Raw genomic sequence first — 23,842 nt, 5'->3', positions numbered from 1 at the left:
ATTAAGATAACAACTTGTATGAGGGTGACAATGCAGATTGGGGTTACAACATAAATTATGGTGACAATGTGGATTAGGGTGACAACACAGAATAGGGTGACATTGTGGATGAGGGTGACAACATAGATTAGTTATACGACATGTAGGGAGACAATGTGCTCCACAGATGGGGCTGACAACACAGATTGTAATAACATTGTGGATGAAGGTGGCAACGTGAATTAGGGTGATAATGGGCTCCATAGATGAGGATGATAATGCACATAGAGGTCAGATATGGCAGTTGGATGGGGTCTCTGATCTGTATTTTGTGGTGGTGTACCTGATCTGTATCTATGACATTAGCACAACCAATCACAGACGACAACACACCAATTGGTCCAATTGGCCAATTGGTTAGAGAGCCTGGGCAGGGTTTGAGCAGTGAGGGTGGGCTGTAGGCAGAGAAGAAAGCCAGGGGTGGAAGGCATGGAAATTTGCCACACACAATATGGCTACTTCCATACATATAATAAATGTTTTATTTTTCTACGATTCCAGCTGAAACAGCCAGCGTCACAATGGGGGACTGACATTCCAGTGCAAGAAGGTGAGAATAGATATCCAATATTATTTATGATGTTAGAGTTTAAGTCCACTTTAACCAGATGGCCTAAAATACTTTAACCCTCCCAGCGGTAATCCCGAGTGTGACTCAGGGTGGATTTACCATGCAAAAAGAGGTAATCCCCAGTCACACTTGAGGTCGCTAAAAACATAAAAAAAAAAACACTTATTCCGTTGTCATCCCCAGGTGTCCTGCTGGTCCCCGCAGCTCCTCGGGACACGTCTTCTTTCTTTGATCTTCAGCTGGCGACTGCAGAGACGTTCTCCAGGGTTTCCTGGTGACGTCGGTGCGGGTGGTAGGAGCGACAGGAAATTCAAATGATTTTGTATTGGATTCAACACAAAATAACTGTATTGAGTCCAATACAAAGAAATCTTTACATATTATATATAAAATTATATTATATAACTATTATACATGCTACTGTGCAGTTATATTACGTTTCAATATTTTTTTTATTTTTTAACAGATTTTTGTGTTTTTTTATTTAAAGTTTAATATTAAATGTATTAAATATTGGACATATTTTGGTGAGTTATGCCTAAGAATTATAGCCTACAATGTAAAATACATATATATTACATAAAATACATAATTCCATGCAAAATAATGTAACACTTTTTGCGTGGAAATACGGGCTATGTCACCCGATCTCGCACTGCGCAGGCACAAGACCAGGTGAAGCAGCCTGCTGAAAATGGTAAAACAAAAGCAAAAAAAAAAAAAAGAGTGCCAATCTCATTGCATATTGGCAGCCCGAAACCTAATGGCTTTGCGCTTGACATATGTATCCCAGAAGGCTCTACACTCCCATTTAGTATTACCGCAGTGGCGGTAAAGACAAAGAGGAGGGGCTTAAACCCCCCCTTTTTTTTAAACAAAGGTTATCTACCCATTTATATGAAGTAAAAATTTTGGTCCAATTAAAGGACAGATTGCATGTTTTGGTAAAGGTCGATCAAAAACAGGCTAGTTGTTTCTTTTATATGTACAATGAAATTACATCTGAATGGAACTCCTGCCTATATCAGGACCTCAGAATACACTAATATTTATCTAATAAAAATAAACAAACAGAAAATAACAGTACGGATGTGGTACAAATATCTTAGAAATATTAGGTACATTCCTTGTCATAGTAACAAAGCAAACCCCTGAAAACTAAAATATGAATTGTGGCATTGGAGACAATCTTATAGTGACAAGTTACATTCCTGTAGTTGGATTAGTAGCAGCTCCCTTCCCCCTTCCACACTTTGCACTGTAAGAAACTCCTCAGGCTCAGGGTAAATATTGATGTTAGTTGCAACATTTTAAAAAAAATGTGGAGAAAAGCCAAGTCAGAGGCAGCAGCTTCCACTATGTTAGCATACCCAACCCGCCCACTGCTTGGAAGTTAAAGGGCTAAGTCCATTCTGAGCAAAGGAAAGCAGTGTGCGCCTGAAAATGGAGACGCAAGTTATTGATCACAATTATTACTACATGGGAAGACTGCGGTCTGGACATCTGTAATTAATGAAGCCACAGGCTGTCTCATTTGTCTTAACACATGTATTTCCAAAAATCATTATTTCATTCCACTTCTCTGAACTATGGCACCTGACACAGGAACTACAAAGCAGATGACATCAACAGTTCAACTTATCCATTTCAGACTACAAGACAGCACTTCTAACAACACATTCTGTAAATGTATCCATCATGGTTTATAAAACATTCTGATGATTCCAGGATTAGTAGTGACTGCTATTTGATCACAAGAGGTGAGACCTGGCAGGCCTGTACATACCTGCCAATTCTCTATAGGTATGTACACAAATACACATGTTATATCATCATTTTGTTTAAATTAATAAAAAAACATGAATGAGCACACACAAAGAACAATATTATCAACTCACATGGCTCTACATATGGCAACAATGCAATAGTTCGCAGAGTTTGGCAGACTGCTGTACAATCGTTTAAAGATCGCACACAGACTGACCACACACAACTTTTTGTTGTCTAACAACATCTCACACTTAATAAAGATAGATAATCACCAAAACAAATCCATTCATCACAACTGAGAATTATTGTGGATTGTCATCTTTTAGCATCAGATGCTTTTCATATCAAATTATTACTTAAAGATGTGTCAGTTATTGTTTGTTTTAAACTACAAATATCTTGTGTGTGTGTAGAAAGATTAAGGATGGTCTCAGCCAATTTATTTTAGCTGACATACAGTCTGAGAAAGTAAGAATTCCACAAACGATCACAGTAATTTGACTATTTTTGTGCTGTACCTAGTTGTGATCACAATCCCTGTGACTGTAGTTGTGGTTGTTGTGTTGGGAGCTGTACACTGATGACTTGCAGTGACTTTTGTACAAGCCATCAGCAGGCTGTTAGTGAACAGATGAGTGTGGATGATACAAGAAGCCCATGGAATATTGGGACATTGTACACAGCCTGCCTGCTCCCTACACCACTATCACTGCAGAGATTTACCTGCACCATCCAGATCCTCCTCCAGTCCTGTACACTGACACCCCACAAATTCCTGGGGGAGCAGCAATCCTGGATGTTGTCCAGCCTTCTCCTGACAAAGGAAAGCAGGTGGTGCTCTGATTGAGTCCAGGAAGCGAATCCCTAGCACTGCACTGTCCCACTCCCTGTACAAGCCTCCTCCTTGCCTTTTCTACCTCCCCCCTTCCTCTGTGTGTCAGATCACACTTCACACCAGCACAGCTCCACCTCTCACACCAGGAATGTACATTTCATGACAATTCATACTACAACAGCACAATATTCACTCTGATCTCCCTGAAAACCTCTCCTGGCTTCTCATGTCCTTTTCTCAGCCCTCCTCTGTATGTGACATCAGCTGGATCCTCCCTTCACTCCCTGTACTGCTTCCAAAAGCCAATCTATCAGCAGTGTGTACATTGCACTCCTCCAGGCTCATTGTCCTGTTGTAGCATGCACCCAACTTACTGATCACAGAAAGGAGTGCCAATGCTCCATTCACTCAGTCTGCTGAAAGTGTCAGTCTGCTCAGTGCAAGACAAGGAGAAAAGCCCATACAGCTCAGATGTGTCAAATCATTTCAAGATCTACAAATAGTTTTACACATACATTATAACAAGTTAGTTGACTGCTTTCCCTTGGCACAGTAAGGTCCAGTTCACACTAGCAGCATTGCAAGAAAATGGTCATTTGCCTTATGAACTATGGTGCTGCATTGACGTCATCCCCTCCTCCTGGAAGCCAGAAAAGTGCTGAGTAATATTTTTGCATCATTTATTTATTGCCTAAACTCTTTTTTGGCATGAAAGGTCCATTTGACATTTATGTGTCGCAGTGCCATGTGTTTGGCTGTCTCTTTTGTAAACCAAACCATTCTGTCCTGGTTCACTCCCTCTATTAGACTGATTTATAGACTTAAAAACATTATTTTGCCCCTAGCTCTTAATGACTGATGATTGCGTATTGAAAAGGCAGTACAAAGTGAAAAGTAATGTATTGGTAAAAAAAATACTAGTGGATTTAACCAGTCACCTTTTTGAATTATCAGAGAGTCTGGGGGGAGATAGTGCCAGGGCCTAAACTAGAATTGGACTTTCATTAAATGGTAACGCCATGTTACAGAAGCCATTGCTTCAAAGTATCCTACACCGGTGCCTAGGCATTACATTCATTACATACAGATCACAGACGCCAGGAATACATAAAGCACGGAGTGACGGGGTATACAGTATGCAGGTGCAAAGGTGAGAAGTACAATATGCAGAGTATAATGTTCAGGAGTATGTAAACCACATTTTTACAATGCATGCACATAGTCATATGGTTTATCCCTTTAATGACCCTGTGAGCACAGAAAAATTCCTGTTAATCTGCCAGAGATGCATGAGCTTTAAAATCCTGTTGTGCACTAATAAACACACAGCCTTTTTATCAATTAGGTTTTGTCAGCCCTCCTAGGTAAATATTTAACTATAAACCAATAAGAATATAAACCAAGGTTACTACTTTTACCTGAAAATACAGGAAAAGTCCACTGATTCCAGTATATATCTGGACACAAAATGCAGCCTTCACTGCTAAAATTCAAAACTGTAAACAATTACATCATATTACACAGGGCAGTACAAAGTCTATAGTTATGTCACTAGCTGTCCCTCAAAGGGGCTCACAATCTAATGTCCCTAGCATATAGTCATATGTCATTACCACAGTTTAAGGTCAATTTTGGGGGAAAGCCAAATAACCTAACTGCATGTTTTTAGGATGTGAGAGGAAACCGGCGTACCCGGAATAAACTCATGCAGGCACGGGGAAAACCTGCAAACTCCATGCAGATAGTGTCCTGGTCAAGATTCGAAGCGTATTATGATGTCGCTATATAAATACCGTGTAATAATAACATTAAAAGACTCAGCCTGTTTATCGTTTTTTTCCTATTTTACAAGTTAAGTGGTATGTACTTTTAAAATGGTTATGATGGCTGACTTACTCTTTAATTATCTTTTGTACATTGTTATTCGCCACCAGTAGATGGCGCTTTATCCTCAAGTAAAGTTTCATGTCTAATATTGTCCCAGATGGTATGAGTTTGTTAACCAAATTACATGAGGACAGCACCCTCTCATAGTGATTCATTATCTAATGGCATTTTCAAAACAAAAATTCTAGATTTAAAACCAAATATGTGTAATACTTTATCACTGTCACTCTCAGATGACAAGATAAAGCTAATCATTGTGAAGTCCAAAATCAATATTATTGTTAATAGACCAAAGGGAGAAAATAAAGAGTTTATTTTTAGGGTTTTCACATTCTTTAAAGATCAGTTCAAGCCAAAGTGTCTTTGTTTTCTACAGCAACAAAGGAATTTTATTATCACATGTGCCCTTACTGTAGATATTTCTTCTTACTTCATAGAGTGATGAAAGTGATGAAAAATCTCTCAAACAGTGAGAAAGGGTTAGAATTTAAATGATTTTATTGCTGTCCATGGCTTCCAATCCTTGGAATGCCCATAACCATCATCCTATGTTTGAGTGTCAAAGGGACAGGAATTATTAGAAAATTACAATCAATGGACTCAAAACAAATACAAATAAACGTTGTCTCCGCAAATTAACTTTACCACAACACTACTTTTTTAGTTTTACATTTTAGCAACAAGTTCAAAGAACAACCCTGACAATCACTTGCTGACGATTGGTCAGCTGCTCACTTATTTTATTGGATCGGAAGTAGAAAATGGCGTGTGTGTCTTTATAGGCCTTACATACAGTTTAGCATTAATCCCATTGTTCCAGACATTGCTCCCTCATTGGATGAATTGGCAAACTGGTTAGTGAAATTCTGTAGAATTTTCCAATTGAAAGACTTGAGAGAATTACATGTAAACAGAGAAGTCTTCGATATCCTTTGCAGTTCTATCTCTTTTGCAACAGTGTTGCTAGTATTACATGGCCTCTAGTCTTTGATCCAACTTTAAAGAGTTTAGAATTCACCTCTCTCAAAGTGCCAAATCTTGGTTTATCAGTACAAGGAATAGCAGTACTTAATCATTTGCCCAAACTCTATTGTTTTTATTAGATGTAAAAGACTCCAATAGACCACATTCATTTTTTAGTTCTGCCCCTTCCAGGCATACATTTAAACTCATAAGGAAACAATGAAAGCAGACAGCCAACACGTTTTGTGCACTATAGTGTAGCCATCTTCAGGGACAAAACATAGTTCACATACTTTATTTATAAGCTGCTATGACCATTCCTGTCTTGCAGACTTCAATCTCTGTCCCACATAACAAAACTGCCCTTCTAACCCTCATAAAAAGCCAGATAACAGTAACCGTATATACATTTAATTAGGCTTACATTCAATCTTACTATTAACATATTTGGGCATTCAGACCAAAAAAGGAGCAGAAAAAATAAATCATAGATCCCTGCAGACACTTTTTTGTTAGAGAATGTAAAGACCAATGTTCTCAAAGATGGAAAAATCATAAAAGATTTTATGTAAATTCTTTGGTAGTAATTAGTATTATGAAACATTCTTTTTTTTTCACCCCATTACATATCTGACATGTCCCAGGTAAGCACATTCATGGTACCAATTAGAACTTATTCAACAAGGCGAGTTATATTTAAAGTATATCAGATTGTCCTGAAGATTCAGCGACCTTTTGGCTGCAATACTATGGGAAGAACATGCATCAAAGCCAAAGCAGGGCACATATTTTGCGTATTTGTGCCAGTTCCAATTTTGGTTCATTCCTCTGCCATAGTTCTAAAAGAGCATGTCTCTCCTGACAAAACGTTTTTTAGCAGCTTGATCTTAATATTCCATGCAATCAAGCACCAACATAGAGATGTGTGGGAGGGATTGGGCAAGCTCCATCTCAGTAAGGAAGTGGCAGAGCTGACATTCGGGTGTGTGGAAGGAAATGAAACTGCTGCAGGTGCCTGAACGTGATAGCACAATGGCTAGATAAATAGCACTCTTGCATAGGGTTACAGGTTCAAATCTTAACCTGCATGGAGTTTGTATATGCTTCCAGGATTGTAAGGGGTTTACCCCTACATACTTATAGCAAATAAGATATTGTGGCTTCCCACCCCCCATAATATTGTCCCTTTACATGTTAAAAGATACTTTACACCTACAAGCAACCTTGTTTGTGTTTTGCTTAATTTAATGCTTCAGATAGGACATAACAAAGTACCAGTGTCTAACCAGAGTTGTTGCAGCATTGCACCTAACTTACAGCATTTTTGTAAATGTAAAATAATGCTGTGGAGGAGCAGATGTGACAAATCCTCCATAGTAAGCAGTGCAAGCATGCTACAAAGCCAGCAATTAAAGTCAATTCATGCTCTGAATTAAAATCCCATTCACACTACAGCACTAAGTTTTTGTGCCACAGCACACTTGAGATACATTGGTGAGATGCATTAAAATGAATTTTAAATGGCACCACATTAATTCTAATGTGCTTGCTCCACCAGAAACACTTTTCTATTGGTCTATTCCAGGGGTCTGCAACCTGCGGCTCTTCAGCCTCCTTGTTGTGGCTCCCTTCGGCTGCCGCGGGGAGATCTCTGATGGGGGATCCCCTTCCTCCCAAGACACTGCAGAGGAGGGGGATTCACTATCCGGTGTTCTAATGAAAAAAATCTACCAGTGAAATAAATCTACCACGGGGCGTGTACAAATGGGTGTGTACAATGACATCCCCCTCCTTTGAACCCCAATTCCTCTGGAATGGGGAGATGTACAAAACCAAAAATGTAGGTGCAAGTGGGGGACACCTGTGACTAACACCCCCTAAAATTTAATTGTTAGGATATCATCAGAACATAAAGAACTCTGCCCATCAAAAAAATTTACCGTTACACATTGCTGGAGGCACCTGAACCCCAATTTCTCTGGAACAGGAAGGGGGTACAGGTGAACAAAATTAGAGGTGCAAGTGGGGGACACCTGTGGCTAACACCTCCTAAAAACTCCACCCATCAAAAAACCCCTACCCTGTTACACATTGTTGGAGGCTTCTAGCACCTAAACCCCAATTTATCTGGAAACAGGGGTACAGGTGAAAAAAATTTGAGGTGCAAGTACGGGACACCTGTGGCTAACACCTCCTAAAAATTCATAAAAACTCTGCCTATCAAAAAAATCTACCCTGTTACACATTGCTGGAAGCATCTAGCATCTGAACCCCAATTTCTCTGGAACGGGGGGGAGGCGGTACAGGTGACCAAAATAGAGGTGCAAGTGGGGGACACTTATGGCTAACACCACCTACAATTGAATCGCTAAGGCATCGTCAGAAAATAAAGAACTCTGCCCATCAAAATAATCTACCCTGTTACACATTGCTGGAGGCTTCTAGCACCTGAACCCCAATTACTCAAGATTGGGGGGTACAGGTGAACAAAATTAAAGCTGCAAATGAGGGACACCTGTGGCTAACACCCCTTAAAATTTCATCACTAAGGCATCATCAGAACATAAAGAACTCTGCCCATCAAAAAAATCTACCCTGTTACGTTAGAAGCCTCCAGCTTCTAATGTAACAGGATGATACGTTAGAAGCTGGAGGCTTCTAGGGGCATAGTTCAGTGTTTAATTTATTTCAAAGTAGGCCTACACATGCACACTTGTTGTAACAGGTAAAATTAAAAAAATATTAAAACTTTTAAAAGTTTATAAACTGTGTTATGTTTTGCGGCTCCAGACTATTTTTCTTTAGTGGAAGAGGAGGCAAAGTGTCTCTTTTGATAGTAAAGGTTGCTGACCCCTGGTCTATTCTAATGCCTATGACAGCAACTTTAAATAATGGGGGGGTCAAAATCACGCTAACATACGATTGTGTTATTGGGCCTTTCAATATGTATATAAGAGCATGCGACCAATCACAGGGGACACAAAATAAAAGGTTCATGTTCCAATTGATTAGCATACAGTATATGACATCTAGCACGCATGCTTGGCATACATCTCCATAGGATCACAATGGTGGATTTAGAAAGGGAAGGGAGGATTTCAGTTTAAAACATACATCAGGTTTTATAACTTAATAGCTACATCATTTTACAGAACTGAACAACAAAGCAAAATTAAAGAATGGTGGTAGCTCCAATCGCATTAACATTAGCTTTTGCAAGGTAACTACAGTCAGACTACTGAAAGACATCTTTGCTTGCAATGCTTTAATGAGCTTTGCACGAAAAAATTATGATTAGTATGGGATACAAATGAGTTTAAAATTATATTTAATTGTGAAACAATACAGCAAATTACCATATGATCTACTGAGTGTTCAGAAAAAAAAAAAAAACACAATACACAAAAATGCATTCAGAACCTTAGATGGGCTAGATATTTAAACATTTGATCTAAGGCCAATGTCACCTTTATGCAGGTTTCAGGCTCTGTACCTAGGAAAATGTGTCATGGTTTTGATTTTTTTGCTTTAATTTTAGAACTCATAGACAACACAGCTTTGACACAGAGCAAAGCAACATGCTGTATTGCAGGCGAAGCAAAGCATGAAATGGTTAAGCATTATTGGAGATTGCCGGATTGCTTTTCAATGGAAAGCCTTTGAAGTGCATTACCTATGCTTCAAAGCAAAGTTTAAATTTCTTCAAACTGAGTTATTTAAATGTGCATAAAGATGAGAAGACTTGTTTCATTTAACCTATACAACAGTCAATAAGTTATGACTGCAGACAAGCTGCAGAAGTTACATTTGTCTGGGTGCCTGTTTGGACCTCCGCAAAGTTCACCTGCAAATGTAGATTCACCCACTGCTCACTATTGCTAACAGAGCTAGTAAAGGAGATCTACTACTGACTTCCCGTAACAGACTCTGCACTCTGATTAGGGGATGTCATTTGACAGAGAACCAGCAAAGGAAGCAAATAGCCAGTAGATCTCTGCTACTCACTCATGGGTGAGCTGAATGTCTATATTAACAGGGATTGAGAGAAGGGGGATCCTAAATTCAAGATAGGTTCTGATATTAGGGGGCTCTTGATGTGAAAGCGTGGCCTCTAAGGTAAAGAGAGGGGCCTCTGATTGGGAGGGGGATTGCTTAGTATGTAAAGGGGGACTCTGATGTGAAGAAAGAGGAAAATTTGTGAACATGTTCTACATGGTAGAGGTTTGATAAAAGTTTGCACTGAGACCCATAGGGCTGTAGCTAAAAGACTTTGACAAACTTTTCTATGATACCAGTGAGTTTAAGAAATACTGTAAATAAGTGATGAATAGCCAAATGCATGAAAATAGTTTAAGCATCTAACTTGTAGCATCAATTCTATAATGAAGCTGTGCTCTTGTAATCTGATGTCTCTGTTGGCAGCTCCTTTCCCTCTTCACACTTTGCACTGTAAGAAACTTCTAAGACTAAGGGTAAATATTGATGTCAGCTGTGACACTGCAAAAATTGGAGAGGCAAGGTATTGATCTCTCCAGACTTTGATTTATTTGGGTAGACTGTGGTCTGAAGACATATTAATAATGAAGCCTTACATTCACATCTCATGGTCCACCAGCAAAGTACTCAACACAATATGCAGTTTGTACAGTTTACCAGTGATGTAAAGAGACCCGGTCAGAGTTTGTTTTCCCTTTAAACAGGATAGTAAACTGTACATCTTCCTTCTACCTCTAACAAACCGTTCCTGTGTTGCAGTTGATCTTTGCTCTCTTGCAGAGCTACAGCTTCCACTAGGTACTGCGAACTTTTGTCAAGTCCGCAGTGACACATTAGTGACGTTGCGGCCAGTGGATGAAACCACAGAATTGTTAAAAGCTGACAACCCATCAATAGCTGTAGCCCTGGGATATGGCCAACATCACCTGCAAAGTAGACAGTACTGGTGTTTGACCTGTACTTTACCAAATGTGTCAAATAGTTAACATGCCTATGCAGTTATCAGTTATGTTTTGCCCATATATAGGGAGTCCTCCCCTTTGATGGTAGTCCTTTTGCCCTGCATAATGTTAAATCTGTAGACCAAGAAATAATTCTGCACTGAAGGACTACAGGCATCATTAAGCCCTCTCCTTCCCATTTGTTTCCATGTTTCCCATGTGTCCCAGGGTTGTTTGTGATTTGCTATTATTGGATAAAATGCTGGTGAATTTACAAAAATTGCAATTATTTTTTTTATCATTTCCTCCCAGTTGACACCATCAAACAATATTTAAGCTGCACTTTCTCAAGCAATTATTTCACTTTAATTTTCAAAAGTCTAACAGCTAACATGATAACAAGAATGAAAATGTACTTTTACTGATTTGCTCTAAATGTATGAGTAACCAAACTATATTTTTATTAGTTGATTCCCATCAATTTGTGGACATTTCATCTTTTTGTTACATCATCAGTACAAGAAAGGCAGGAAATCTTCACATTATTCAAATGACAGTAAATAAAAAGCTGATGATGGAATCTCTTTCTTATCCAAAACAAACAAAAGTAAAACACTTATATATTCACTTCAATTGCTAAATCCTCCATTTTAGACTTCAATACAGCAATTATATTATTATATTACACATTCTGTAAATGTACCCAGTGTGTGAACAGCAATGAGCAAGGCTTGAAGCAGGTAGCAAAACACTCTGATGATCCAGATGGATAAAAGCCATCCCCGGATTACTACCGACTGCTATGTTGGATCACTGAAGGTGAGATTTGGCAGGCCTATACATACCTGTCAATGCAGGGACGGTCCTATCCAACCTACCATTCACATACACTAAACAATTTGAACAGCAAGTTGGAATGACCTTAAAAGGCAACTCTTGTCACCAGCAACATTTTTCCAGCAACAATGCAAAAAAAAAAAAAAAACTAATAAAAAAATAAGTGTAGTTTAGGATGAATTTTATATACCAAAAGCAGTAACCCCAATCCTCACTCAGGGTGGCATAAAAAAAGTCCTACCTGCTCACCACGATCCATCCTCAGCGAACCCCGACTGGCTTTTGCATCACATCCTCGGCTTGATCGATGTGATGCATGAAGCGGCGGTATGCTGGGGAGGCGTGGCTTGGCGGTAAATTTGAAAGCAGATTACATTGTAATCTGCTTTTAATACATTGATCACAGTGATACAGTTACAAAAAATGCATCCATATAATTAATCTAAAAGTTTATTTTATTATCCTATTATTTATTTTTAGAAAAATGTTATTTGTTTAAAAAATTATTACAATATTTATACTTATTATTATTTTATTATTATTTTCATAATATTATATTTTAATTTATGATTTGTGTTTCAAACTCATCATACCTGGGAATTACAGGCCTAAAATATTAAACAACAAACTTCCACACAAAACAATGTACCGCTTTTGACATAAAAATACGGACATAATCAGACTGCCAGGGAGGTTAAAACTATTTGCTCTTAGTTGGCAAATGCTTTAAATCCTGGACCTGATCCATTCGAGGTTTGCTAGATCACCAAGGTTTACCCATGATAATCTATCTTCTCCAGTCTTGGAGAGCTTTATTAAATCAAATCCATTGTCTCTATAACTGAGTTTATGATGAAACAGACATACTTTATTCACTGTGATCATTACAGCTCTGCTATACTCCCAGCACTGGGGTAGTGGTGGATATCATTCCACCTGTCATTTGAACTCTGCCTTCTATCCTTAGCCAATTACTGGTCTTCCACGGATTTCAGGAGCTCAGTGATTGGCCAAGGATAAAAGGTATCAGTAAATGTGCTTTGCTCTCCCTACTGCAGTGCTAGATATACAGCTATGAAATATGGGGCAAGGCACAGTGTGGGGGGGCATTTTTTTTATTTTAGTACTACTAGAAAATGTGTTCCTGGTGACTGGAGTTTTCATAAAAGTGATAACACATTTGTTCTGTGGTTGTTGTGTTGGGAGCTGTACACTGATGACTTGCAGTGACTTTTGTACAAGCCATCAGCAGGCTGTTAGTGAACAGATGAGTGTGGATGATACAAGGAGCCCATGGAATATTGGGACATTGTACACAGCCTGCCTGCTCCCTACACCACTATCACTGCAGAGATTTACCTGCACCATCCAGATCCTCCTCCAGTCCTGTACACTGACACCCCACAAATTCCTGGGGGAGCAGCAATCCTGGATGTTGTCCAGCCTTCTCCTGACAAAGGAAAGCAGGTGGTGCTCTGATTGAGTCCAGGAAGCGAATCCCTAGCACTGCACTGTCCCACTCCCTGTACAAGCCTCCTCCTTGCCTTTTCTACCTCCCCCCTTCCTCTGTGTGTCAGATCACACTTCACACCAGCACAGCTCCACCTCTCACACCAGGAATGTACATTTCATGACAATTCATACTACAACAGCACAATATTCACTCTGATCTCCCTGAAAACCTCTCCTGGCTTCTCATGTCCTTTTCTCAGCCCTCCTCTGTATGTGACATCAGCTGGATCCTCCCTTCACTCCCTGTACTGCTTCCAAAAGCCAATCTTATCAGCAGTGTGTACATTGCACTCCTCCAGGCTCATTGTCCTGTTGTAGCATGCACCCAACTTACTGATCACAGAAAGGAGTGCCAATGCTCCATTCACTCAGTCTGCTGAAAAGCCAATACATCTCTTGTATGTCAGAGAGCACACAAATACACCATGAAAGCACATGTGAGCCCTGTTAGTGACATGACTATGGCCTTTGTAAAGTGCTGCGTGATATGTTGGTGCTATAATAATACACGTTACTTTTCTAATAGATGTAACATTTACATTAGAATCTAACTAAATCACATAGAAACTCACTCAGACATTCCTCAGATCTATTATCGTGTGAACTTTTATATACCGGTAGTACACTTGTGCTAACCCTCCACTACCTTGCTACTTATTTGTTACCCTAGCACTGCCCTCTCCCAGTGCCCTACTACTGAGAGATTATGGAAAATGTCATTCCTGAACTCATTGCAAACAATGCTAACTGCCTGGAAATAAAGCTGATGTTGTTGTGTCAGTATTTGTCAGTCACACACCTGAAACAAGCATGTAGTTAACACAATTATCCGAACACTCATTCTGAGTCTGTCACCGCCAGTAATAAAGACAGAGGATCAGAACATCAACCAGGCAAGCTGTACATTATAAATCTAGGTTAGAAGTGCATAGCTCCCAACTTGTGGGACAGTACTGATTTGTAGCTGTCAGTCCCATCTCCCATGGAGCTTTTGTATTTTATTGAAGACAGACAGTGGATAACAATCTGGTGTAATTCTGTCAGTTAATGTCACCATTAACCATATAGGGCAGTGGTCACCAACCGGTGGTCCGCGGCTCAGGCTGGTGCGCCCCATGTCCCCCGTATGATAACAACTTTTTTTGTTCTCACAGCCCTCCGCTACTGTCCCTCCACTCTATATATACATGTTTAGAGATGACTATCAATCACAAGGAGTGTGGAAAAAGTTTACCAAAGTTTATTACCTAAAAAACTACAAACATAGGTTATACCAGTATTTGGGGAAGACTTTATATGTTGGGCAAAAAGGATGAAGTAATCTGCAGGTGAGTTGTTGCAGTTTTATAAAGTGATACATTTCAGAAAACCATCTGTTTTATCAGTCTTTCTAAAGTCTGACAGGTTACAAAAGATTGCAGCAAGTCACTCAATGTATTCCTCATCTGTTCCCAGTAACATTTAAAGAACATACTTTTTATTACTTTTTTTTTAAATTGAACACACTTTGCCCTGCCCACTGAACTATGCCCATGGAGCATCGCTGCCTCTGTCTTTGTCCCATTTTGCCACTTTCAAATGTTAGGGCGTATGGAAATGGCAGTTTATGTCATATCACTAAAATTACAATCTCTCAGATTGTGCAAACAGTGGGAGGATCTTAAATCAGTATGATTTATTAAAACATGGACCTACACGCTATACATAGTGTATTATGTATGCAGTATGTAACAGTTATGTTTAGGGGTGATGAAAATGTAACACAAGGTACAGAGGTCAGCTACCCTGTTTCCCCTATAATAAGGCAATGTCCTGTATTTTTTAAAATGCCAAAATATGCCCCAGGTCTTATTTTCAGGGGGATGTCCTATTGTTCCATGAAGAAGACTACAGTACACATTTATTGTTGAAAATCACTCATGTGCCATTGATTGTCCCCTTCTGATCACTCTATGCCATTGATTGTCCCCTTCTGATCACCCTGTGCCATTCATTGTCCCCTTCTGATCACTCATGTGCCATTAATTGTCCCCTTCTGATCACTGCAGGGATCAGCAGCTTGCTTGTCCTTTGAAGTTACTTTCAGTTTCACTCTGCACTGCAGCCAGCATCGAGGAGTCACACAGAAGCACATAGTATCAGGTATCGGAGGATGTCTTATTTGCAGGGGGTGCTTTATTTTAATTGTTTGAGCAAAAATCGGGGGATGGCTTATTTGATGGGGATGCCTTATCATCGGGGAAACACGGTAGGTAGCATGTGCAGGGTGCAAGGGTCATGTCAGGGTATACACAGGTCATAAACTTAAAAGACCTTGATACATACACATGCTCACACCCACAAGCATACACCCATTACTTTACATATACATACTTACTTACATACAAACAACTCACAAATACAAATATACATACTCACACCCCACATACATAAAAAAGCAATACAGGCCCTGCCTCCATGACTTTTTCTGCACCAATATTAGCTGTCAAGAGTGTTTAGTGTCCAATCAGATGTCTAGCAACCACACACTAGCAGTCTCTAACGTCCCTGGTATCTATTCACTAGCAGTGCAAGGAAGGACTCTAGCCACTAGCACTTGGAAGCTAGGTAGGTGGCATTGGCATGGCCTGTCCATCCCTGAGACAAGGAGGGTGCAAACTGGAAGAGCTTCCTCCTTTGCCACTGGTACCTCAAGTAACATGCCCCCTGTGGCTAGGGACAAATCCAGCCCTGGAAGAAGTATTATTACTCTTTTTTTTTTTTTAGAGCAAAACTAAGGCTGAGTCCACACGGACATTTTCCCCAGCGGTTAACCTGAGGCTTTAAAAGCCCATGTTTGAAATTCCAATGCTTTTGTAATGTGCCTGGGCACACAGACCACAGCCAACTCCAGGAAACCTTTTATCAAGCTTTATTGCGTAGTCATTAAACAAGCCAAAGGTCATTCACAGAAGATCAGTCCAATAAGCGTGGTACAGATGGATAAGGCAAATGCAGGTCAGGAACAATCCGAGGTCAGGGCAGGCGGCGTTCAGGCAGAATCAGATATCAGAACGGGTCGCTATTGGTAATGACACAACAGAGTTTAATATGAAGCAATAAAAATAGAACACACGCAAGCACACTGTACACACAGAGGCTTATAGCGGGCAATGGTATTCAGGACAGGTTCTTCCTAAATGACCAGAGTGCCCAATGACCTTGCCCTACCTGACGCCATTTGATTGAAGGATAACTGAATCCCCTGCGGCCTATTGGCCACAGGGAATTCAAACTGACTATGTCCCGCGGCAAGGCAGCCGAGTGCCTCTCCCCCAGCACGCGTGGTAGCGGGCGCGCGCACCTCTTCTCACAGCACCCCTGGGACGTGCCATACCTTGCACATCCACAGGAGTGCTGAGAACGGGAACATCACTGTTCACATCTATAGGGATGCTGGGGATACTGCCTAGCCGAACAGTAGTTTGGCCAGAACGGATCCCTCTGCCAGCAGAGAGAGACGTGCTGTGAGCAGGACAGCAGCCTCGGTCATAGTGCCTGCTGCAGCGGAGTCTCCCTCACTGCCTGCAATCCCCAAGGACACCGGACAGGTAAGTGCCTTACACTACCCCCCCCCCCTTCAGGAGGGGCCTCAGGACCCTCATGTCGGGGTTTCCCTTCCAAACCCTTCCAATCAATGAGATATTGCAGAGAGGTACGCACATTACGAGAGTCCAGGATCCTCTCGACTTCATATTCGGGTGCTCCCTGCACCTCAACTGGAGGAGGGGGATCTGAAAGGGGAGCAGAGTCAGCAGAAGATTTTAATAAAACGACATGGAAGGTGTCTACCCCCCTCAAGAAACTGGGAACCTTGACTCTATAAGTCACTCTATTCATTTTTTTCCGATATTGAGAATGGACGATAAACTTGGGTCCTAACTTGGCTGAGGGTTGGCGGAGGGAATATTGCGGGTAGACACCCAAACCAGATCGCCGGCTTGGAACTGGGGCTCAGGGGATCTATGGCGATCTGCAAACCTCTTCTGCTGGGCCACTGCCTCTCTAAGATTACATTGGACCTGGTTCCAAACAGGAACGTTCTACCCAATCGTTAAGGATGGGAAGATCCGAGGGTGGACCTGACAGAGAGGACACTTTGGGACTTTGACCCCCAACACAGAGAGAGATCCTGGTGGAGGAATGCTCTGCGTTGTTATATGCCACCTCAGCAAAGGGGAGATAGTCAGCTCATCTCTCCTGGCATCCAGATACAAAGCTCCGGAGATATTGTTCCAACGATTGGTTGGTCGTTTAGTCTGGCCATTGGTCTTGGGGTGGAACCCTGACGAGAAGGAAAGCTCGATGCCTCCCTTCAGAACTGTGAGACAAATTGAACCCCACGGTCTAAAACAATGTTCTCCGGAGCCCCATGAAGGCGGAACATATGAAACACTAATAAATCAGCCAATTCTTTGGCTAAGGGCAACTTGGGTAGCGGTATGAAATGGGCTTGCTTACTGAAGCGATCTACCACCACCCAGATCACTGTAAACCTTTTGATTTAAGTCTATAGATATGTGGGTCCATGGAGCAGCAGGAATGGGCAGAGGAAGCAGAGTGCCGAAGGGAGAGGTACAGGGAGACTTACTCTGGGCACAAACTGGGCATGCAGGAACATAGGATTCGACATCCACTGACATGTGAGGCCACCAAATATGTCTTTTTACTAATTCCCAGGAATATCCTAATTCCTGGGTGGCCAGCAGTCTTTCAGCAGGCGAAGATGGAGGGGAACATATAGAAGCCCTTCAGATTTTGCAGGGGGGTAGTCGGTTAGGTGGGGGGCTAAGAGGTTCATCAGATTCTCTAATACCGGTGGGGTCTGTATGGCTGACACCACACATTGGGGGAACAAAATGGGGCTAGGGCACGGATCCAGAAGGGAAGCGGCCTCTGGGAAACAACGGGACAAAGCATCAGCCTTCACGTTTTTTGAACCTGGCTTGTAGGTAATTCTGAAATTGAGCCTCGTGAAAAACAGGGCCCAACAGGCCTGCGGGGAGTTGAGACGTTTAGCCCCTTCAATGTACTCCAGGTTTCTATAGTCAGTATAGACTGTTATGGGATGTTCTGCCCCTTTCAGCCAATGCCTCCATTCCTCAAAAGCTCATTTTATTGCCAGAAGGTCCCTGTGTTCAACGTCACAGTGGACAATAGATGAGAAGTTCTGAAATGAACTTCCTATAAAAATTTGCAAAGCCTAAAAAGTGCTGAAGTCCCTTGAGGTCAGTGGGTTGTGGCCATTCCAGAACTGCTGAGACCTCGGGTGGATCCATGGCCAACCAGTGTTCTGACAGAATATACCCTAAGAAAGCAACCTCACGTACCTCGAAGGCGCACTTCTCCAATTTTGCATAGAGGCAGTTTTCTCTGAGCCTCTGGAGGACCTGGCGTACTTTTGCTCTGTGGAGGAGAAGATCAGATGAATAAACCAAAATATCATCAAGGTATACAATCACAAATTTTCCAAAAAATTCTTGGCCCACACATTTACAAATTCCTGGAAGACTGCTTGGGCATTACACAGAACAAAGGGCATGAAGTGCCCATCCCTGGTGTTAAAGGCCCATTCCTGGTGTTAAAGGCAGTCTTCTATTCATCACCCTTCCTAATGCAGATAAGGTTGTAGGCCCCCTTCAAATCTAGATTGTTGAAGAATCAGGCCCCATTGACCAGAGAGAAAAGGTCATCAATAAGGGGTATATTCTTTCTGGGCCTTTATTTCTGGCCCAGGTGAGATTGAACAAATTACTCCTAGGAGGCAAGGTACCCAGTAGTAACTCAATGAGGCAATCATAGGAATGATGAGGTGGAAGTTTGTCAGCTGACCAGGGGCAGAAGACATCAGTAAACTCCTGGTAAGGCTTTGGCAATTTTTGTAGCACCTCGAGGGCCCATACTGGCATTACTCGGGTAAGGCATTTAGCCTGACATTTGGTCCCCCACTGAACGATCTTGATTACAATCAGGCGAATCACTTCCTTAAGGGAGGCCCCCACTGTTAAGTGCACTTCTGGGATAATAGAGGGTGTAAGACCCTGTTGAAGGGGGTGCCATCGATGGTGGCCAAGGACAATGCAGGCCCAAAAGGGGCGACAGGTATTCCCAGGTCAGAGGCAACATCTTGGTCAAGTGGGTTCCCATCTGCCCGGAAGACCTGGCAGGTCTTCTCGTCTCAAGACATGGTAGCCGTAACCAGGAGACGCTGAGGAGACCAGGCCAACGGTCTGAGAAGTTCCCTTCTGCACCCCACTTCTGTTTCCTGAAAATTTCTTGGGTAACAGAATTGGAGGTTCCACCGGCACCTCTGGGCTGTATACATTTGGAACCGGGTCTTGCCCTAGGAGCACCCGTAATTCACCTGCCATCTCCAGGTGGCACTCACAAAGCTTTGTGGGGTGACCGGTGGGAGCCCCTAACACAAGCTTCTGTAAGCCCAATTGGATTTTCTCCATCAGGGCTGGGTGGTGTTTGAGGGGCCCGCTATACTGTAATGCGCCTGGGCACACAAACCACAGCCAACTCCAGGAACAGATCCCTCAACCAGCAGGCAGAGACACGCTGCGACCAGGGCAGAAGCCTTGGCCACGCTGCTGCAGCGGCGTCTCCCTCGCTGCCTGCGATCCCCAAGAACGCCGCAGGCTCGCTGGACAGGTAAGTGCCTTAAAGCTTTCCAATGGGCTAATCTACACCAGGACATTTCCTTAAGGCTCCTTTATAGGCGTTATCTATAACGCTTATTGCAACGTTTGAAAAATTAAAATGCGAGGGTAACGTTGGAAAACGCCAAAAAACATAAAAAGTGGGTAAAAGCTACCATTGATTGCAAAGGGGGCGTTTTCTCATGTTTATAAGCACTTGAAATGTAATTGCACCAATGTATATGCACCAATGAAATGTAATTGGTAAAAATAAAGGCAAGCTTTAAACGCTAATAAAAACGCAGGAACCTTTACATGTGTTTTTAAAAACATCCGTGTAAACGTCCGTGTAGATCCAGCTTAAAGCTTAAAAAGATGACTAGGAAAGTCCTTTATTGCATATGAGACAAGCAATGTCCCTTCCGCAATATAATAAATGTAGCTGCATGATCAGGATCTGCTATTGCAGTGTGTGTGATACCACAAGTATATAGGGGTGCAAGGGCCCCTATCGGCTTTCATTAATAAACAACCAAACTCTTGGGCATAGTTGAAAACCAGCTACAAAAAGAAGAATAAAATTTCTACTTAAAATTCATGTTCATGCAGTAAATGATGTGTTTTACTATATGTTTATATTGTACAATAGGCTTTTTGTGGTCCGGTAGATATTTAACAGATATGTTCCCCACTGTGATTCATTTTTAGGGAGTAATTTTTTTAAAAGTGTCAGTGAGATAAAATCCTATCACTTTTCATATGCATTTTTCTGACAACAGTTTTTTTTTATACTTTTATTTAAATGGAGTACTGACTGCTAACTGACGAGAGCAAACATCTCTTTTAAATGTCAGTGCCAATCAGCATCAATCAGCACCTAGTGGGTGCCAATCATCAGAAATGATATGGTAGTGACTCCTAGTGGCCACTCACTGGTAATACATCCACAGGTGCAAAAGTGGTGATCAGGGTGTTTAAAACAGCACATTTCCGTTCTAGCATGATGCTCTCTTCATACATAAAATATGTGTTAGTGTTAAAAGGCATGTGTCCTGGTATGAACAGGGGTCAAAAACGTGCTGCCGTCCTTTTTCTGCCCACCCCTCTTCCCAGACTGCATGTTGAATTTGGGTTTGGTTTAAATTTAAAGAACCCTATTGTTTTGTAAATTATAAAATTATTAACACTATGTAAAGCTTTAAGGCATTCTCTTCAGCTTCCCATGCCATAGTGGGACCCAACCTCTCAAACAACTAATTTACTTAGGGCAAAGAATAAGTGTAATATATAGATATATAATATATAATTATGAAAACCTCAGGATTTATAGTGAGAAAACTCTCTAACCTTTTAAATCAGAGTAGCAGACTGGGTAGCTGATATTCTATGTCTTTCAGTAACAATACTTTAGGGATAGCTTCTGTAGACAAAGCCCATCAATTTTTGTGGGTTTTAAAGGTAGGCATAGCTTTTACACCTGGTAGCTGATTTTGTCTCAAAGTGTTTTAGCTACCGGTATGTGTAAAGGCTGTATTAGGAGATGATTATCTGTCTGGCTATAGGGCTTTATAGCCTTTTTGATCACAGTCCCCAGTGCCTGTTGTAGCATTAAGCTAGGCTGACTTGCTGCTGGAGTGTGAATTTGTAAGATTTACTGTTGCTGACCTTGCCTGTTTCTGACCCTGCGAGTGTATGCTGCCTGGACCTGTGACCCTGACTCTGCTTTTGTCTTGCCATTGTGTACCTCGTCTGGTGGACTGATTATCTGTGAATGACCTGGCTCTGTATTCTGGACTTGTCTCTGCTGGAATCTTGGTACTGCATAATCTGTGTGCTCCTGGTTCTGTGTCAGTCCTTCACCAGACACTATCCCTTGCGCAGAAAACTAGACACCCGAGGCTGAGCTAAGGGCTTGCTATTAGTGAAGAGTGCAGCGCTGGATTGGGGGACACACATCTGCTAAGAACTGTTGCTGGACCAGGGCCTTACAGGTTGCTTGTCATATTTTGCAGTCTAATAACTCACTGAGTTCAAACATTCATTTTCACAATGACTCATTACACAGGGTACCATTATAGCTATTATTAGCTAAATTTCAAGAGATTTTCAAGATATGGGGTCACACGTTTGAAAACTTTGGGAGTGCTGTTTCAAAATCCCCCAGGATCTCTTAATTGAATATCAAAATTGCGGATCCCCAGGGCCACTTACTTGGCAAGGAGCATTGGACACAGCTATCACGTGATGCTGCCAATGACATCAATGCACATGAACTTTGGGTAGATCAGTTTCATGAGGCAGGTCAATAGCTGAGAACACCAGACCTACAGCATTTATTGCAATGCACAGTGGGGCCTATTCTTTGCAGACATTGTACTTGTGTGAAGATCTCACACACACTTGCACAGATGCCTTGGCAGAGGGACCAGGCAATGCAGCTGGACAGAGGAATACTTGATCCTGTGCTTTGATGCTGCTCTATGACACTCAAGCACACAGGCAGGTAGGACACTTGGGCAGGTAGGATGGATTGACAGTTCTGTCTCAATTCTATGTGTCCTGCATCAGGTAAATTGTTAATACAATCCACATGTGTCTTATACTTTAAAGCAGCATATTCTCAAAAACTAGGAGGGATGCAGAAAACACAGACTGACATCATTGATAAATAGGTAGGAGAAGGGAAATCCTTGTGCTACAGATTCCCAGGTACAGCTTTCTGTCCAACAAGGAAAACAATTGGATGTAGTGAAATCATCAAATTTATTTACACATTTTGCAGGAATTAGAGGCAGTAGCACCTAAGATGATCTTATACTACAGATATATAGCTATGAGGCTCAATGAAGCACACTGCTATTTATTTATAGGAAACTAATTATGTTGTTGTGAATTGTACTGTGTATGTCAGATGTGCATCACTTTTATCACTTGTAAAATCATCTATAATTATCTTTACCTCTTCTTTTAATCTCCTCCAAAATCTGTAATAATTATTTGCCCATTAGCTTTTGTCAGAACTTTGAAGCAAGTGACTTAAGAGGCAGTTTGTTAATCTTAATTTAACAGATTGTGTTGTATTTGATATAAACCCAGGGTAGATAAGGCCCACAAATGGAGAAATAGACACACAGCATCTTAGAACCTTCCACACACTCATTACATTTGCTCGTAAGGGGGGAGATTGGAGAGATTAAAGTTTGTCCTACAAACAGTCTTACTGTCTAAACTGGTACCTTAAGTACCCACCTAACATTATTTCCCATGTAACTTACATATTTGCAATTAAATACCATGTTGTTCACATATGGTGCAAAACATATTGTTAACAACAGATGTAAAATTGTCACACACATCCATCAGATCAACTATATGCACCAGTCACCAGCTATGTATATATATATATATTCTATATGAACATTAGTTTTTGTGATAACTAATCTATATATTTGTCCTGCGTAATTTTCTTATGTTTGTAGTCAGCAGGCTGAGGTCAGAAGGCCATTTACTAAGGATATTACTGATTGCACATAAAATCCATTCTGGGAGCATAAAATGCCAAGAATATGATCAAATGTAATAACTGTTTGCCAAGACAACCTTGCATGTGCCAGAACAAAGCAAATTATGGGAACACCAAATATTAATATTATAATTTCCCTGTACATTCTCCTCTAAATCAATTCTTACAGCTGTATTCACTAAAAAACATTAACAGTCAAAAGTATTGGAAATGTACAGTTTCAAGCCTCAATGTACTGTAAAATTAGACAATATAAAAATTAAATAATTGGAGGTAAAAATGAAA

The 23,842-nt window shown here is 41.1% G+C and overlaps 1 protein-coding gene across 1 annotated transcript in view; it reads right to left on the bottom strand.

The window, feature by feature from the left end:
* Window positions 1-3,761, bottom strand: part of PTPN3 (protein tyrosine phosphatase non-receptor type 3) — a 101,950-nt gene extending 98,189 nt beyond the window's left edge. Inside the window, exon 1 of the mRNA XM_072411911.1 lies at window positions 3,104-3,761. The gene's annotated coding sequence lies outside the window, so the exon portion shown is untranslated. The remainder of the gene's footprint in view (window positions 1-3,103) is intronic.
* Window positions 3,762-23,842: the final 20,081 nt, after the last annotated feature.

The sequence above is a fragment of the Pyxicephalus adspersus genome, chromosome 5 (genome assembly GCF_032062135.1).
Source record: "Pyxicephalus adspersus chromosome 5, UCB_Pads_2.0, whole genome shotgun sequence".
Classification (NCBI taxonomy): domain Eukaryota; kingdom Metazoa; phylum Chordata; class Amphibia; order Anura; family Pyxicephalidae; genus Pyxicephalus; species Pyxicephalus adspersus.
This window is presented reverse-complemented; position numbering and strand designations above follow the sequence as displayed.